The sequence below is a fragment of the Hyla sarda genome, chromosome 1, assembly GCF_029499605.1.
Source record: "Hyla sarda isolate aHylSar1 chromosome 1, aHylSar1.hap1, whole genome shotgun sequence".
In the NCBI taxonomy this organism is placed as follows: domain Eukaryota; kingdom Metazoa; phylum Chordata; class Amphibia; order Anura; family Hylidae; genus Hyla; species Hyla sarda.
Window position 1 is genome coordinate 257,247,769 of NC_079189.1, and position 17,514 is coordinate 257,265,282.

The window sequence follows — 17,514 nt, forward strand, 5'->3', positions numbered from 1 at the left end:
GGGCCCGGTAAGTACTGGCATGGGAGACTGGCTGGGAATCCCGGTTGACATTTTGCTCTTATGCCGCCTTCAGTTCCGATTCCGAAAAGGATTTATTGATGCTTAAATGCACAGTATACAAAGTGTGAAGCTGTCAACGGCCATCCTAAGCTGAACGCGCCTGCTCTCGTCAGATCGCAGACTGCTACCCAGCTTAGGGCCTGGTAAGTACCAGCATGGGAGACTGGCTGGGAATCCCGGGTGCAGTTGACATTTTAATCTGTTGCTGCCTTCCGCTCCGATTCGGAAAAGGATTTATTGATGCTTAAATGCACAGTATAAAGGGCGTGAAGCTGTCAACGGCCATCCTAAGCTGAACGCGCCTGCTCTCGTCAGATCGCAGACTGCTACCCAGCTTAGGGCCCGGTAAGTACTAGCATGGGAGACTGGCTGGGAATCCCAGGTGTTGTTGACATTTTGCTCTGTAGCCGCCTTCCGCTCTGATTCCGAAAAGGATTTATTGATGCTTAAATCCACAGTATACAGGGTGTGAAGCCGTCTACGGCTATCCTAAGCTGAATGTGCCTGTTCTTGTCAGATCGCAGACTGCTGCCCGGCAAGTACGGGCATGGGAGACTGGCTGGCAATCCAAGGTGCTATTGACATTTTGCTCTGTTGCCGCCTTCCTCTCCGATTCCGAAAAGGATTTATTGATGCTTAAATGCACAGTATAAAAAGCATGAAGCTGTCAATGGCCATCCTACGCTGAACGCGCCTGCTCTCGTCAGATCGCAGACTGCTACCCAGCTTAGGGCCCGGTAAGTACCAGCATGGGAGACTGGCTGGGAATCCCGGGTGCCGTTGACATTTTGCTCTATTGCTGCTTTCCGCTCCGATTCCGAAAAGGATTTATTGATGCTTAAATCCACAGTATACAGGGTGTGAAGATGTCTACGGCCATCCTAAGCTGAATGCGCCTGTTCTCGTCAGATCGCAGACTGGTACAGATCTTAAGGCCCGGTAAGTACCGCCATGGGACACTGGCTGGGAATCCCGGCTGCCGTTGACATTTTGCTCTGTTGCCGCCTTCCGTTCCGATTACGAAAAGGATTTATTGATGCTTAAATGCACAGTATAAAGGGCAAGAAGCTGTCAACGGCCATCCTAAGCTGAACGCGCCTGCTCTCGTCAGATCGCAGACTGCTACCCAGCTTAGGGCCCGGTAAGTACCAGCATGGGAGACTGGCTGGGAATCCCGGCTGCCGTTGACATTTTGCTCTGTTGCCGCCTTCCGTTTCGATTCCGAAAAGGATTTATTGATGCTTAAATGCACAGTATACAAAATTTGAAGCTGTCAACGGCCATCCTAAGCTGAACGCGCCTGCTCTCATCAGATCGCAGACTGCTACCCAGCTTAGGGCCTGGTAAGTACCAGCATGGGAGACTGGCTGGGAATCCCGGGTGCAGTTGACATTTTAATCTGTTGCCGCCTTCCGTTCCGATTCTGAAAAGGATTTATTGATGCTTAAATGCACAGTATACAGGGTGTGAAGATGTCTACGGCCATCCTAAGCTAAATGCGCCTGTTCTCGTCAGATCGCAGACTGGTACAGATCTTAGGGCCCGGTAAGTACCGGCATGGGACACTGGCTGGGAATCCCGGCTGCCGTTGACATTTTGCTCTGTTGCCGCCTTCCGTTCCGATTCCGAAAAGGATTTATTGATGCTTAAATGCACAGTATAAAGGTCGAGAAGCTGTCAACGGCCATCCTAAGCTGAACGCGCCTGCTCTCGTCAGATCGCAGACTGCTACCCAGCTTAGGGCCCGGTAAGTACCAGCTTGGGAGACTGGCTGGGAATCCCGGGTGCAGTTGACATTTTGCTCTGTTGCCGCCTTCCGCTCCGATTCGGAAAATTATTTATTGATGCTTAAATGCACAGTATAAAGGGCGCGAAGCTGTCAACGGCCATCCTAAGCTGAACGCGCCTGCTCTCGTCAGATCGCAGACCGCTACCCAGCCTAGGCCCGGTAAGTACCAGCATGGGAGACTGGCTGGGAATCCCAGGTGTTGTTGACATTTTGCTCTGTAGCCGCCTTCCGCTCCGATTCCGAAAAGGATTTATTGATGCTTAAATCCACAGTATACAGGGTGTGAAGCCGTCTACGGCTATCCTAAGCTGAATGTGCCTGTTCTTGTCAGATCGCAGACTGCTGCCCGGCAAGTACGGGCATGAGAGACTGGCTGGCAATCCAAGGTGCTATTGACATTTTGCTCTGTTGCCGCCTTCCTCTCCGATTCCGAAAAGGATTTATTGATGCTTAAATGCACAGTATAAAAAAGCATTAAGCTGTCAATGGCCATCCTAAGCTGAACGTGCCTGCACTTGTCCGATCGCAGACTGCTACACAGTTTAGGGCCCGGTAAGTACTGGCATGGGAGACTGGCTGGGAATCCCGGGTGCTGTTGACATTTTGCTCTATTGCTGCCTTCCGCTCCGATTCCGAAAAGAATTTATTGATGCTTAAATCCATAGTATACAAGGTGTGAAGCTGTCGACGGCCATCCTAAGCTTAACGCGCCTGCTCTCGTCAGATCGCAGACTGGTACAGATCTTAGGGCCCGGTAAGTACCGGCATGAGACACTGGCTGGGAATCCCGGCTGCCGTTGACATTTTGCTCTGTTGCCGCCTTCCGTTCCGATTCCGAAAAGGATTTATTGATGCTTAAATGCACAGTATAAAGGGCGAGAAGCTGTCAACGGCCATCCTAAGCTGAACGTGCCTGCTCTCGTCAGATCGCAGACTGCTACCCAGCTTAGGGCCCGGTAAGTACCAGAATGGGAGACTGGCTGGGAATCCCAGGTGTCGTTGACATTTTGTTCTGTTGCCGCCTTCCGCTCCGATTCCGAAAAGGATTTATTGATGCTTAAATCCACAGTATACAGGGTGTGAAGATGTCTACGGCCTTCCTAAGCTGAATGCGCCTGTTCTCGTCAGATCGCAGACTGCTACCCAACTTCGGGCCTGGTAAGTACCAGCATGGGAGACTGGCTGGAATCCCGGCTGCCGTTGACATTTTGCTATGTTTCTGCTCCGATTCCGAAAATTATTTATTGATGCTTAAATCCACAGTATACAAAGTGGGAAGCTGTCAACGGCCATCCTAAGCTTAACGCGCCTGCTCTCGTCAGATCGCAGACTGGTACAGATCTTAGGGCCCGGTAAGTACCGGCATGGGACACTGGCTGGGAATCCCGGCTGCCGTTGACATTTTGCTCTGTTGCCGCCTTACGCTCCGATTCCGAAAAGGATTTATTGATGCTTAAATCCACAGTATACAGGGTGTGAAGATGTCTACGGCCATCCTAAGCTGAATGCGCCTGTTCTCGTCAGATCGCAGACTGGTACAGATCTTAGGGCCCGGTAAGTACCGGCATGGGACACTGGCTGGGAATCCCGGCTGCCGTTGACATTTTGCTCTGTTGCCGCCTTCCGTTCCGTTCCGATTCCGAAAAGGATTTATTGATGCTTAAATGCACAGTATAAAGGGCAAGAAGCTGTCAACAGCCATCCTTAGCTGTATGCGCCTCCTCTCGTCCGATCGCAGACTGCTACCCAGCTTAGGGCCCGGTAAGTACCAGCATGGGAGACTGGCTGGGAATCCCGGCTGCCGTTGACATTTTGCTCTGTTGCCGCCTTCCGTTCCGATTCCGAAAAGGATTTATTGATGCTTAAATGCACAGTATACAAAATGTGAAGCTGTCAACGGCCATCCTAAGCTGAACGCGCCTGCTCTCGGCAGATCGCATACTGCTACCCAGCTTAGGGCCTGGTAAGAACCAGCATGGGAGACTGGCTGGGAATCCCGGGTGCAGTTGACATTTTAATCTGTTGCCGCCTTCCGCTCCGATTCCGAAAAGGATTTATTGATGCTTAAATCCACAATATACAGGGTGTGAAACCGTCTACGGCTATCCTAAGCTGAATGCGCCTGTTCTTGTCAGATCGCAGACTGCTGCCCGGCAAATACGGGCATGGGAGACTGGCTGGCAATTCAAGGTGCTATTGACATTTTGATCTGTTGCAGCCTTCCTCTCCGATTAAAAAAAATATTTATTGATGCTTAAATCCACAGTATACAAGGCATGAAAATGTCAACAGCCATCCTAAGCTGAACGCGCCTGCTCTCGTCAGATCGCAGACTGCTACCCAGCTTAGGGCCCGGTAAGTACTGGCATGGGAGACTGGCTGGGAATCCCGGCTGCCGTTGACATTTTGCTCTGTTGCCGCCTTCCGTTCCGATTCCGAAAAGGATTTATTGATGCCTAAATGCACAGTATAAAGGGCGAGAAGCTGTCAACGGCCATCCTAAGCTGAACGCGCCTGCTCTCGTCAGATCGCAGACTGCTTCCCAGCTTAGGGCCTGGTAGGTACCAGCATTGGAAACTGGCTGGGAATCCCGGGTGCAGTTGACACTTTAATCTGTTGCCGCCTTCCGCTCCGATTCGGAAAAGGATTTATTGATGCTTAAATGCACAGTATAAAGGGCGTGAAGCTGTAAACGGCCATCCTAAGCTGAACGCGCCTGCCCTCGTCAGATCGCAGACTGCTACCCAGCTTAGGGCCCGTTAAGTACCAGCATGGGAGACTGGCTGGGAATCCCGGGTGCAGTTGACATTTTGCTCTGTTTCTGCTCCGATTCCGAAAATTATTTATTGATGCTTAAATCCACAGTATACAAAGTGGGAAGCTGTCAACGGCCATCCTAAGCTGAACGCGCCTGCTCTCGTCAGATCGCAGACTGCTACCCAGCTTAGGGCCCGGTAAGTATCAGCATGGGAGACTGGCTGGGAATCCCAGGTGTTGTTGACAATTTGCTCTGTAGCCGCCTTCCGCTTCGATTCAGAAAAGGATTTATTGATGCTTAAATCCACAGTATACAGGGTGTGAAGCCGTCTACGGCTATCCTAAGCTGAATGTGCCTGTTCTTGTCAGATCGCAGACTGCTGCCCGGCAAGTACGGGCATGGGAGACTGGCTGGCAATCCAAGGAACTATTGACATTTTGCTCTGTTGCCGCCTTCCTCTCCGATTCCGAAAAGGATTTATTGATGCTTAAATGCACAGTATAAAAAGCATGAAGCTGTCAATGGCCATCCTAAGCTGAACGCGCCTGCTCTCGTCAGATCGCAGACTGCTACCCAGCTTAGGGCGCGGTAAGTACTGGCATGGGAGACTGGCTGGGAATCCCAGGTGCCGTTGACATTTTGCTCTATTGCTGCCCTCCGCTCCGATTCCGAAAAGAATTTATTGATGCTTAAATCCACAGTATACAAGGTGTGAAGCTGTCGACGGCCATCCTAAGCTTAACGCGCCTGCTCTCGTCAGATCGCAGACTGGTACAGATCTTAGGTCCCGGTAAGTACCGGCATGGGACACTGGCTGGGAATCCCGGCTGCCGTTGACATTTTGCTCTGTTGCCGCCTTACGCTCCGATTCCGAAAAGGATTTATTGATGCTTAAATCCACAGTATACAGGGTGTGAAGATGTCTACGGCCATCCTAAGCTGAATGCGCCTGTTCTCGTCAGATCGCAGACTGCTTCCCAGCTTCGGGCCTGGTAAGTACCAGCATGGGAGACTGGCTGGGAATCCCGGGTGCAGTTGACAGTTTGCTCTGTTTCTGCTCCGATTCCGAAAATTATTTATTGATGCTTAAATCCACAGTATACAAAGTGTGAAGCTGTCAACGGCCATCCTAAGCTTAACGCGCCTGCTCTCGTCAGATCGCAGACTGGTACAGATCTCAGGGCCCGGTAGGTACCGGCATGGGACACTGGCTGGGAATCCCGGGTGCAGTTGACATTTTGCTCTGTTGCCGCCTTCCGCTCCGATTCGGAAAATTATTTATTGATGCTTAAATGCACAGTATAAAGGGCATGAAGCTGTCAACAGCCATCCTAAGCTGAACGCGCCTGCTCTCGTCAGATCGCAGACTGCTACCTAGCTTAGTCCCGGTAAGTACCAGCATGGGAGACTGGCTGGGAATCCCAGGTGTTGTTGACATTTTGCTCTGTAGCCGCCTTCCGCTGCGATTCCGAAAAGGATTTATTGGTGCTTAAATCCACAGTATACAGGGTGTGAAGCCGTCTACGGCTATCCTAAGCTGAATGTGCCTGTTCTTGTCAGATCGCAGACTGCTGCCCGGCAAGTACGGGCATGGGAGACTGGCTGGCAATCCAAGGTGCTATTGACATTTTGCTCTGTTGCCGCCTTCCTCTCCGATTCCGAAAAGGATTTATTGATGCTTAAATGCACAGTATAAAAAGCATGAAGCTGTCAATGGCCATCCTAAGCTGAACGCGCCTGCACTCGTCCGATCGCAGACTGCGACCCAGCTTAGGGCCCGGTAAGTACTGGCATGGGAGACTGGCTGGGAATCCCGGGTGCTGTTGAAATTTTGCTCTATTGCTGCCTTCCGCTCCGATTCCGAAAAGAATTTATTGATGCTTAAATCCACAGTATACAAGGTGTGAAGCTGTCGACGGCCATCCTAAGCTTAACTCGCCTGCTCTCGTCAGATCGCAGACTGGTACAGATTTTAGGGCCCGGTAAGTACCGGCATGAGACACTGGCTGGAAATCCCGGCTGCCGTTGACATTTTGCTCTGTTGCCGCCTTCCGTTCCGATTCCGAAAAGGATTTATTGATGCTTAAATGCACAGTATAAAGGGCAAGATGCTGTCAACGGCCATCCTAAGCTGAACGCGCCTGGTCTCGTCAGATCGCAGACTGCTACCCAACTTAGGGCCCGGTAAGTACTGGCCTGGGAGACTGGCTGGGAATCCCAGGTGCCGTTGACATTTTGCTCTATTGCTGCCCTCCGCTTCGATTCCGAAAAGAATTTATTGATGCTTAAATCCACAGTATACAAGGTGTGAAGCTGTCGACGGCCATCCTAAGCTTAACGCGCCTGCTCTCGTCAGATCGCAGACTGGTACAGATCTTAGGGCCCGGTAAGTACCGGCATGGGACACTGGCTGGGAATCCCGGCTGCCGTTGACATTTTGCTCTGTTGCCGCCTTCCGTTCCGTTCCGATTCCGAAAAGGATTTATTGATGCTTAAATGCACAGTATAAAGGGCGAGAAGCTGTCAACAGCCATCCTTAGCTGTATGCGCCTCCTCTCGTCCGATCGCAGACTGCTACCCAGCTTAGGGCCCGGTAAGTACCAGCATGGGAGACTGGCTGGGAATCCCGGCTGCTGTTGACATTTTGCTCTGTTGCCGCCTTCCGTTCCGATTCCGAAAAGGATTTATTGATGCTTAAATGCACAGTATACAAAATGTGAAGCTGTCAACGGCCATCCTAAGCTGAACGCGCCTGCTCTCGGCAGATCGCAGACTGCTACCCAGCTTAGGGCCTGGTAAGAACCAGCATGGGAGACTGGCTGGGAATCCCGGGTGCAGTTGACATTTTAATCTGTTGCCGCCTTCCGCTCCGATTCGGAAAAGGATTTATTGATGCTAAAATGCACAGTATAAAGGGCATGAAGCTGTTAACGGCCATCCTAAGCTGAACGCGCCTGCTCTCGTCAGATCGCAGACTGCTACCCAGGTTAGGGCCCGGTAAGTACCAGCATGGGAGACTGGCTGTGAATCTCAGGTGTTGTTGACATTTTGCTCTGTAGCTCTGTAGACATTTTGCTCCGATTCCGAAAAGGATTTATTGATGCTTAAATCCACAATATACAGGGTGTGAAACCGTCTACGGCTATCCTAAGCTGAATGCGCCTGTTCTTGTCAGATCGCAGACTGCTGCCCGGCAAATACGGGCATGGGAGACTGGCTGGCAATCCAAGGTGCTATTGACATTTTGATCTGTTGCAGCCTTCCTCTCCGATTAAAAAAAATATTTATTGATGCTTAAATCCACAGTATACAAGGCATGAAGATGTCAACGGCCATCCTAAGCTGAACGCGCCTGCTCTCGTCAGATCGCAGACTGCTACCCAGCTTAGGGCCCGGTAAGTACTGGCATGGGAGACTGGCTGGGAATCCCGGCTGCCGTTGACATTTTGCTCTGTTGCCGCCTTCCGTTCCGATTCCGAAAAGGAGTTATTGATGCCTAAATGCACAGTATAAAGGGCGAGAAGCTGTCAACGGCCATCCTAAGCTAAACGCGCCTGCTCTCGTCAGATCGCAGACTGCTTCCCAGCTTAGGGCCTGGTAGGTATCAGCGTTGGAAACTGGCTGGGAATCCCGGGTGCAGTTGACACTTTAATCTGTTGCCGCCTTCCGCTCCGATTCGGAAAAGGATTTATTGATGCTTAAATGCACAGTATAAAGGGCGTGAAGCTGTCAACGGCCATCCTAAGCTGAACGCGCCTGCCCTCGTCAGATCGCAGACTGCTACCCAGCTTAGGGCCCGTTAAGTACCAGCATGGGAGACTGGCTGGGAATCCCGGGTGCAGTTGACATTTTGCTCTGTTTCTGCTCCGATTCAGAAAATTATTTATTGATGCTTAAATCCACAGTATACAAAGTGTGAAGCTGTCAACGGCCTTCCTAAGCTGAACGCGCCTGCTCTCGTCAGATCGCAGACTGCTACCCAGCTTAGGGCCTGGTAAGTACCAGCATGGGAGACTGGCTGGGAATCCCAGGTGTTGTTGACATTCTGCTCTGTAGCCGCCTTCCGCTCCGATTTGGAAAAGGATTTATTGATGCTTAAATCCACAGTATACAGGGTGTGAAGCCGTCTACGGCTATCCTAAGCTGAATGTGCCTGTTCTTGTCAGATCGCAGACTTTTACCCAGCTTAGGGCCCAGTAAGTACCAGCATGGGAGACTGGCTGGGAATCTCAGGTGTTGTTGACATTTTGCTCTGTAGCTCTGTAGACATTTTGCTCCGATTCCGAAAAGGATTTATTGATGCTTAAATTCACAATATACAGGGTGTGAAGCCGTCTACGGCTATCCTAAGCTGAATGTGCCTGTTCTTGTCAGATCGCAGACTGCTGCCCGGCAAGTACGGGCATGGTAGACTGGCTGGCAATCCAAGGTGCTATTGACATTTTGCTCTGTTGCCGCCTTCCTCTCCGATTCCGAAAAGGATTTATTGATGCTTAAATGCACAGTATAAAAAGCAAGAAGCTTTCAATGGCCATCCTAAGCTGAACGCGCCTGCTCTCGTCAGATCGCAGACTGCTTCCCAGCTTCGGGCCTGGTAAGTACCAGCATGGGAGACTGGCTGGGAATCCCGGGTGCAGTTGACATTTTGCTCTGTTTCTGCTCCGATTCCGAAAATTATTTATTGATGCTTAAATCCACAGTACACAAAGTGTGAAGCTGTCAACGGCCATCCTAAGCTGAACGCGCCTGCTCTCGTCAGATCGCAGACTTCTACCCAGCTTAGGGCCTGGTAAGTACCAGCATGGGAGACTGGCTGGGAATCCCGGGTGCAGTTGACATTTTAATCTGTTGCCGCCTTCCGCTCCGATTCGGAAAAGGATTTATTGATGCTTAAATCCACAGTACACAGGGTGTGAAGCTGTCAACGGCCATCCTAAGCCTGAACGTGCCTGCTCCCTTCAGATCACAGACTGCTGCCCGGCAGTTACCGGCATGGGAGACTGGCTGGCAATACAAGGTGCCATTGACATTTTGCTCTGTTGCCGCCTTCCTCTCCGATTAATAAAAATATTTATTGATGCTTAAATCCACAATATACAAAGCATGAAGATGTCAACGGCCATCCTAAGCTGAACGCGCCTGCTCTCGTCAGATCGCAGACCGCTACCCAGCTTAGGGCCCAGTAAGTACCGGCATGGGAGACTGGCTGGGAATCTGGGTGCAGTTGACATTTTGCTCTGTTGCCGCCTTCCGTTCCGATTCCGAAAAGGATTTATTGATGCTTAAATGCACAGTATAAAAAGAATGAAGCTGTCAATGGCCATCCTAAGCTGAACGCACCTGCTCTCGTCAGATTGCAGACTGCTACCCAGCTTAGGGCCCGGTAAGTACTGGCATGGGAGACTGGCTGGGAATACCGGTTGCCATTGACATTTTGCTCTATTGCTGCCTTCCGCTCCGATTCCGAAAATAATTTATTGATGCTTAAATCCACAGTATACAAGGTGTGAAGCTGTCAACGGCCATCCTAAGCTTAACGCGCCTGCTCTCGTCAGATCGCAGACTGGTACAGATCTTAGGGCCCGGTAAGTACTGGCATGGGAGACTGGCTGGGAATACCGGTTGCCATTGACATTTTGCTCTGTTGCCGCCTTCCGTTCTGATTCCGAAAAGGATTTATTGATGCTTAAATGCACAGTATACAAAGTGTGAACCTGTCAACGGCCATCCTAAGCTGAACGCGCCTGCTCTCGTCAGATCGCAGACTGATACCCAGCTTAGGGCCTGGTAAGTACCAGCATGGGAGACTGGCTGGGAATCCCGGGTGCAGTTGACATTTTAATCTGTTGCCGCCTTCCGCTCCGATTCGGAAAAGGATTTATTGATGCTTAAATGCACAGTATAAAGGGCGTGAAGCTGTCAACGGCCATCCTAAGCTGAACGCGCCTGCTCTCGTCAGATCGCAGACTGCTACCCAGCTTAGGGCCCGATAGGTACCAGCATGGGAGACTGGCTGGGAATCCCAGGTGTTGTTGACATTTTGCTCTGTAGCCGCCTTCCGCTCCGATTCCGAAAAGGATTTATTGATGCTTAAATCCACAGTATAGAGGGTGTGAAGCCGTCTACGGCTATCCTAAGCTGAATGTGCCTGTTGTTGTCAGATCGCAGACTGCTGCCCGGCAAGTACGGGCATGGGAGACTGGCTGGCAATCCAAGGTGCTATTGACATTTTGCTCTGTTGCTGCCTTCCTCTCCGATTCCGAAAAGAATTTATTGATGCTTAAATGCACAGTATAAAAAGCATGAAGCTGTCAATGGCTGTCCTAAGCTGAACGCGCCTGCTCTCGTCAGATCGCAGACTGCTACCAAGCTTAGGGCCTGGTAAGTACTGGCATGGGAGACTGGCTGGGAATCCCGGGTGCCGTTGACATTTTGCTCTATTGCTGCCTTCCGCTCCGATTCCGAAAATAATTTATTGATGCTTAAATCCACAGTATACAAGGTGTGAAGCTGTCGACGGCCATCCTAAGCTTAACGCGCCTGCTCTTATCAGATCGCAGACTGGTACAGATCTTTGGGCCGGTAAGTACCGGCATGGGACACTGGCTGGGAATCCCGGCTGCCGTTGACATTTTGCTCTGTTGCCGCCTTCCGTTTCCGATTCCGAAAAGGATTTATTGATGCTTAAATGCACAGTATAAAGTGCGAGAAGCTGTCAACGGCCATCCTAAGCTGAACGTGCCTGCTCTCGTCAGATCGCAGACTGCTACCCAGCTTAGGGCCCGGTAAGTACCAGCATGGGAGACTGGCTGGGAATCCCAGGTGCAGTTGACCTTTTGCTCTGTTGCCTCCTTACGCTTACGATTTATTGATGCTTAAATCCACAGTATACAGGGTGTGAAGATGTCTACGGCCATCCTAAGCTGAATGCGCCTGTTCTTGTCAGATCGCAGACTGTTACCCAGCTTAGGGCCTGGTAAGTACCAGCATGGGAGACTGTCTGGGAATCCCGGGTGCAGTTGACACTTTAATCTGTTGCCGCCTTCCGCTCCGATTCGGAAAAGGATTTATTGATGCTTAAATCCACAATACACAGGGTGTGAAGCTGTCAACGGCCATCCTAAGCCTGAACGTGCCTGCTTCTCCTCAGATCGCAGACTGCTGCCCGGCAGTTACCGGCATGGGAGACTGGCTGGCAATCCAAGGTGCCGTTAAAATTTTGCTTTGTTGCCGCCTTCCTCTCCGATTAATAAAAATATTTATTGATGCTTAAATCCACAGTATACAAGGCGTGAAGATGTCAACGGCCATCCTAAGCTGAACGCGCCTGCTCTCGTCAGATCGCAGACTGCTACCCAGCTTAGGGCCCAGTAAGTACTGGCATGGGAGACTGTCTGGGAATCCCGGGTGCAGTTGACATTATGCCCTGTTGCCGCCTTCCGTTCCGATTCCGAAAAGGATTTATTGATGCTTAAATGCACAGTATAAAAAGCATGAAGCTGTCAACGGCCATCCTAAGCTGAACGCGCCTGCTCTCGTCAGATCGCAGACTGCTACCCAGCTTAGGGCCTGGTAAGTACCAGCATGGGAGACTGGCTGGGAATCCCGGGTGCAGTTGACATTTTAATCTGTTGCTGCCTTCCGCTCCGATTCGGAAAAGGATTTATTGATGCTTAAATGCACAGTATAAAGGGCGTGCAGCTGTCAACAGCCATCCTAAGCTGAACGCGCCTGCTCTCGTCAGATTGCAGACTGCTACCCAGCTTAGGGCCCGGTAAGTACCAGCATGGGAGACTGGCTGGGAATCCCGGGTGGAGTTGACATTTTGCTCTGTTTCTGCTACGAGTCCGAAAATTATTTATTGATACTTAAATCCACAGTATACAAAGTGTGAAGCTGTCAACGGCCATCCTAAGCTGAACGCGCCTGCTCTCGTCAGATCGCAGACTTCTACCCAGCTTAGGGCCCTGTAAGTACCAGCATGGGAGACTGGCTGGGAATCCCGGGTGCAGTTGACATTTTAATCTGTTGCCGCCTTCCGCTCCGATTCGGAAAAGGATTTATTGATGCTTAAATCCACAATACACAGGGTGTGAAGCTGTCAACGGCCATCCTAAGCCTGAACGTGCCTGCTCTCCTCAGATCGCAGACCTCTGCCCGGCAGTTACCGGCATGGGAGACTGGCTGGCAATCCAAGGTGCCGTTGACATTTTGCTTTGTTGCCGCCTTCCTCTCCGATTAATAAAAATATTTATTGATGCTTAAATGCACCTGGGAATCCCGGGTGCAGTTGACATTATGCTCTGTTGCCGCCTTCCGTTCCGATTCTGAAAAGGATTTATTGATGCTTAAATGCACAGTATAAAAAGCATGAAGCTGTCAATGGCCATCCTAAGCTGAACGCGCCTGCTCTCGTCAGATCGCAGACTGCTACCCAGCCTAGGGCCCATTAAGTACCGGCATGGGAGACTGGCTGGGAATCCCGGGTGCAGTTGACATTTTGCTCTGTTGCCGCCTTCCGTTACGATTCCGAAAAGGATTTATTGATGCTTAAATGCACAGTATAAAAATCATGAAGCTGTCAATGGCCATCCTAAGCTGAACGTGCCTGCTCTCGTCAGATCGCAGACTGCTACCCAGCTTAGGGCCTGGTAAGTACTGGCATGGGACACTGGCTGGGAATCTCGGCTGCCGTTGACATTTTGCTCTGTTGCCGCCTTCCGTTCCGATTCCGAAAAAGATTTATTGATGCCTAAATGCACAGTATAAAGGGCGAGAAGCTGTCAACGGCCATCCTAAGCTGAACGTGCCTGCTCTCGTCAGATTGCAGACTGCTACCCACCTTAGGGCTCAGTAAGTACCGGCATGGGAGACTGGCTGGGAATCCCGGGTGCAGTTGACATTTTGCTCTGTTGCCGCCTTCCGCTCCGATTCCGAAAAAGGATTTATTGATGCTTAAATGCGCAGTATAAAAATCATGAAGCTGTCAATGGCCATCCTAAGCTGAACGCGCCTGCTCTCGTCACATCGCAGACTGCTACCCAGCTTAGGGCCCGGTAAGTACTGGCATGGGAGACTGGCTGGGAATCCCGGTTGCCGTTGACATTTTGCTCTTATGCCGCCTTCAGTTCCGATTCCGAAAAGGATTTATTGATGCTTAAATGCACAGTATACAAAGTGTGAAGCTGTCAACGGCCATCCGAAGCTGAACGTGCCTGCTCTCGTCAGATCGCAGACTGCTACCCAGCTTAGGGCCTGGTAAGTACCAGCATGGGAGACTGGCTGGGAATCCCGGGTGCAGTTGACATTTTAATTTGTTGCTGCCTTCCGCTCCGATTCGGAAAAGGATTTATTGATGCTTAAATGCACAGTATAAAGGGCGTGAAGCTGTCAACGGCCATCCTAAGCTGAACGCGCCTGCTCTCGTCAGATCGCAGACTGCTACCCAGCTTAGGGCCCGGTAAGTACTAGCATGGGAGACTGGCTGGGAATCCCAGGTGTTGTTGACATTTTGCTCTGTAGCCGCCTTCCGCTCCGATTCCGAAAAGGATTTATTGATGCTTAAATCCACAGTATACAGGGTGTGAAGCCGTCTACGGCTATCCTAAGCTGAATGTGCCTGTTCTTGTCAGATCGCAGACTGCTGCCCGGCAAGTACGGGCATGGGAGACTGGCTGGCAATCCAAGGTGCTACTGACATTTTGCTCTGTTGCCGCCTTCCTCTCCGATTCCGAAAAGGATTTATTGATGCTTAAATGCACAGTATAAAAAGCATGAAGCTGTCAATGGCTGTCCTAAGCTGAACGTGCCTGCTCTCGTCAGATCGCAGACTGCTACCCAGCTTAGGGCCCGGTAAGTACTGGCATGGGAGACTGGCTGGGAATCCCGGGTGCGGTTGACATTTTGCTCTATTGCTGCCTTCCGCTCCGATTCCGAAAAGAATTTATTGATGCTTAAATCCACAGTATACAAGGTGTGAAGCTGTCGACGGCCATCCTAAGCTTAACGCGCCTGCTCTTATCAGATCGCAGACTGGTACAGATCTTTGGGCCGGTAAGTACCGGCATGGGACACTGGCTGGGAATCCCGGCTGCCGTTGACATTTTGCTCTGTTGCCGCCTTCCGTTTCCGATTCCGAAAAGGATTTATTGATGCTTAAATGCACAGTATAAAGGGCGAGAAGCTGTCAACGGCCATCCTAAGCTGAATGTGCCTGCTCTCGTCAGAACGCAGACTGCTACCCAGCTTAGGGCCCGGTAAGTACCAGCATGGGAGACTGGCTGGGAATCCCAGGTGCAGTTGACCTTTTGCTCTGTTGCCGCCTTACGCTCCTTACGCTTACGATTTATTGATGCTTAAATCCACAGTATACAGGGTGTGAAGATGTCTACGGCCATCCTAAGCTGAATGCGCCTGTTCTTGTCAGATCGCAGACTGTTACCCAGCTTAGGGCCTGGTAAGTACCAGCATGGGAGACTGTCTGGGAATCCCGGGTGCAGTTGACACTTTAATCTGTTGCCGCCTTCCGCTCCGATTCGGAAAAGGATTTATTGATGCTTAAATCCACAATACACAGGGTGTGAAGCTGTCAACGGCCATCCTAAGCCTGAACGTGCCTGCTTCTCCTCAGATCGCAGACTGCTGCCCGGCAGTTACCGGCATGGGAGACTGGCTGGCAATCCAAGGTGCCGTTAAAATTTTGCTTTGTTGCCGCCTTCCTCTCCGATTAATAAAAATATTTATTGATGCTTAAATCCACAGTATACAAGGCATGAAGATGTCAACGGCCATCCTAAGCTGAACGCGCCTGCTCTCGTCAGATCGCAGACTGCTACCCAGCTTAGGGCCCAGTAAGTACCGGCATGGGAGACTGGCTGGGAATCCCGGGTGCAGTTGACATTATGCCCTGTTGCCGCCTTCCGTTCCGATTCCGAAAAGGATTTATTGATGCTTAAATGCACAGTATAAAAAGCATGAAGCTGTCAACGGCCATCCTAAGCTGAACGCGCCTGCTCTCGTCAGATCGCAGACTGCTACCCAGCTTAGGACCTGGTAAGTACCAGCATGGGAGACTGGCTGGGAATCCCGGGTGCAGTTGACATTTTAATCTGTTGCTGCCTTCCGCTCCGATTCGGAAAAGGATTTATTGATGCTTAAATGCACAGTATAAAGGGCGTGCTGCTGTCAACGGCCATCCTAAGCTGAACGCGCCTGCTCTCGTCAGATTGCAGACTACTACCCAGCTTAGGGCCCGGTAAGTACCAGCATGGGAGACTGGCTGGGAATCCCGGGTGGAGTTGACATTTTGCTCTGTTTCTGCTACGAGTCCGAAAATTATTTATTGATACTTAAATCCACAGTATACAAAGTGTGAAACTGTCAACGGCCATCCTAAGCTGAACGCGCCTGCTCTCGTCAGATCGCAGACTTCTACCCAGCTTAGGGCCCTGTAAGTACCAGCATGGGAGACTGGCTGGGAATCCCGGGTGCAGTTGACATTTTAATCTGTTGCCGCCTTCCGCTCCGATTCGGAAAAGGATTTATTGATGCTTAAATCCACAAGACACAGGGTGTGAAGCTGTCAACGGCCATCCTAAGCCTGAACGTGCCTGCTCTCCTCAGATCGCAGACCGCTGCCCGGCAGTTACCGGCATGGGAGACTGGCTGGCAATCCAAGGTGCCGTTGACATTTTGCTTTGTTGCCGCCTTCCTCTCCGATTAATAAAAATATTTATTGATGCTTAAATGCACCTGGGAATCCCGGGTGCAGTTGACATTATGCTCTGTTGCCGCCTTCCGTTCCGATTCCGAAAAGGATTTATTGATGCTTAAATGCACAGTATAAAAAGCATGAAGCTGTCAATGGCCATCCTAAGCTGAACGCGCCTGCTCTCGTCAGATCGCAGACTGCTACCCAGCCTAGGGCCCATTAAGTACCGGCATGGGAGACTGGCTGGGAATCCCGGGTGCAGTTGACATTTTGCTCTGTTGCCGCCTTCTGTTCCGATTCCGAAAAGGATTTATTGATGCTTAAATGAACAGTATAAAAATCATGAAGCTGTCAATGGCCATCCTAAGCTGAACGTGCCTGCTCTCGTCAGATCGCAGACTGCTACCCAGCTTAGGGCCTGGTAAGTACTGGCATGGGACACTGGCTGGGAATCTCGGCTGCCGTTGACATTTTGCTCTGTTGCCGCCTTCCGTTCCGATTCCGAAAAGGATTTATTGATGCCTAAATGCACAGAATAAAGGGCAAGAAGCTGTCAACGGCCATCCTAAGCTGAACGTGCCTGCTCTCGTCAGATTGCAGACTGCTACCCAGCTTAGGGCTCAGTAAGTACCGGCATGGGAGACTGGCTGGGAATCCCGGGTGCAGTTGACATTTTGCTCTGTTGCCGCCTTCCGCTCCGATTCCGAAAAAGGATTTATTGATGCTTAAATGCGCAGTATAAAAATCATGAAGCTGTCAATGGCCATCCTAAGCTGAACGCGCCTGCTCTCGTCACATCGCAGACTGCTACCCAGTTTAGGGCCCGGTAAGTACTGGCATGGGAGACTGGCTGGGAATCCCGGTTGCCGTTGACATTTTGCTCTTATGCCGCCTTCAGTTCCGATTCCGAAAAGGATTTATTGATGCTTAAATGCACAGTATACAAAGTGTGAAGCTGTCAACGGCCATCCGAAGCTGAACGCGCCTGCTCTCGTCAGATCGCAGACTGCTACCCAGCTTAGGGCCTGGTAAGTACCAGCATGGGAGACTGGCTGGGAATCCCGGGTGCAGTTGACATTTTAATTTGTTGCTGCCTTCCGCTCCGATTCGGAAAAGGATTTATTGATGCTTAAATGCACAGTATAAAGGGCGTGAAGCTGTCAACGGCCATCCTAAGCTGAACGCGCCTGCTCTCTT

At 50.8% G+C, this 17,514-nt stretch overlaps 12 pseudogenes; all 12 read left to right on the plus strand.

Annotated features, from left to right (window-relative positions):
• The first annotated feature begins 132 nt into the window (after positions 1 to 132).
• On the plus strand, positions 133 to 252 carry LOC130349648 (5S ribosomal RNA; annotated as a pseudogene).
• Positions 253 to 334: 82 nt separating this feature from the next.
• On the plus strand, positions 335 to 454 carry LOC130315029 (5S ribosomal RNA; annotated as a pseudogene).
• A 676-nt stretch (positions 455 to 1,130) lies between these two features.
• On the plus strand, positions 1,131 to 1,250 carry LOC130333533 (5S ribosomal RNA; annotated as a pseudogene).
• An 82-nt stretch (positions 1,251 to 1,332) lies between these two features.
• Positions 1,333 to 1,452, plus strand: LOC130327983 (5S ribosomal RNA; annotated as a pseudogene).
• Positions 1,453 to 2,734: 1,282 nt separating this feature from the next.
• On the plus strand, positions 2,735 to 2,854 carry LOC130322752 (5S ribosomal RNA; annotated as a pseudogene).
• Positions 2,855 to 4,732: 1,878 nt separating this feature from the next.
• LOC130352859 (5S ribosomal RNA) lies at positions 4,733 to 4,852 on the plus strand (annotated as a pseudogene).
• Positions 4,853 to 7,931: 3,079 nt separating this feature from the next.
• LOC130329317 (5S ribosomal RNA) lies at positions 7,932 to 8,051 on the plus strand (annotated as a pseudogene).
• Positions 8,052 to 8,530: 479 nt separating this feature from the next.
• On the plus strand, positions 8,531 to 8,650 carry LOC130348039 (5S ribosomal RNA; annotated as a pseudogene).
• A 2,671-nt stretch (positions 8,651 to 11,321) lies between these two features.
• On the plus strand, positions 11,322 to 11,441 carry LOC130352396 (5S ribosomal RNA; annotated as a pseudogene).
• Positions 11,442 to 12,108: 667 nt separating this feature from the next.
• LOC130349659 (5S ribosomal RNA) lies at positions 12,109 to 12,228 on the plus strand (annotated as a pseudogene).
• Positions 12,229 to 13,996: 1,768 nt separating this feature from the next.
• LOC130315040 (5S ribosomal RNA) lies at positions 13,997 to 14,116 on the plus strand (annotated as a pseudogene).
• A 676-nt stretch (positions 14,117 to 14,792) lies between these two features.
• On the plus strand, positions 14,793 to 14,912 carry LOC130329284 (5S ribosomal RNA; annotated as a pseudogene).
• The last annotated feature ends 2,602 nt before the right edge of the window (positions 14,913 to 17,514 follow it).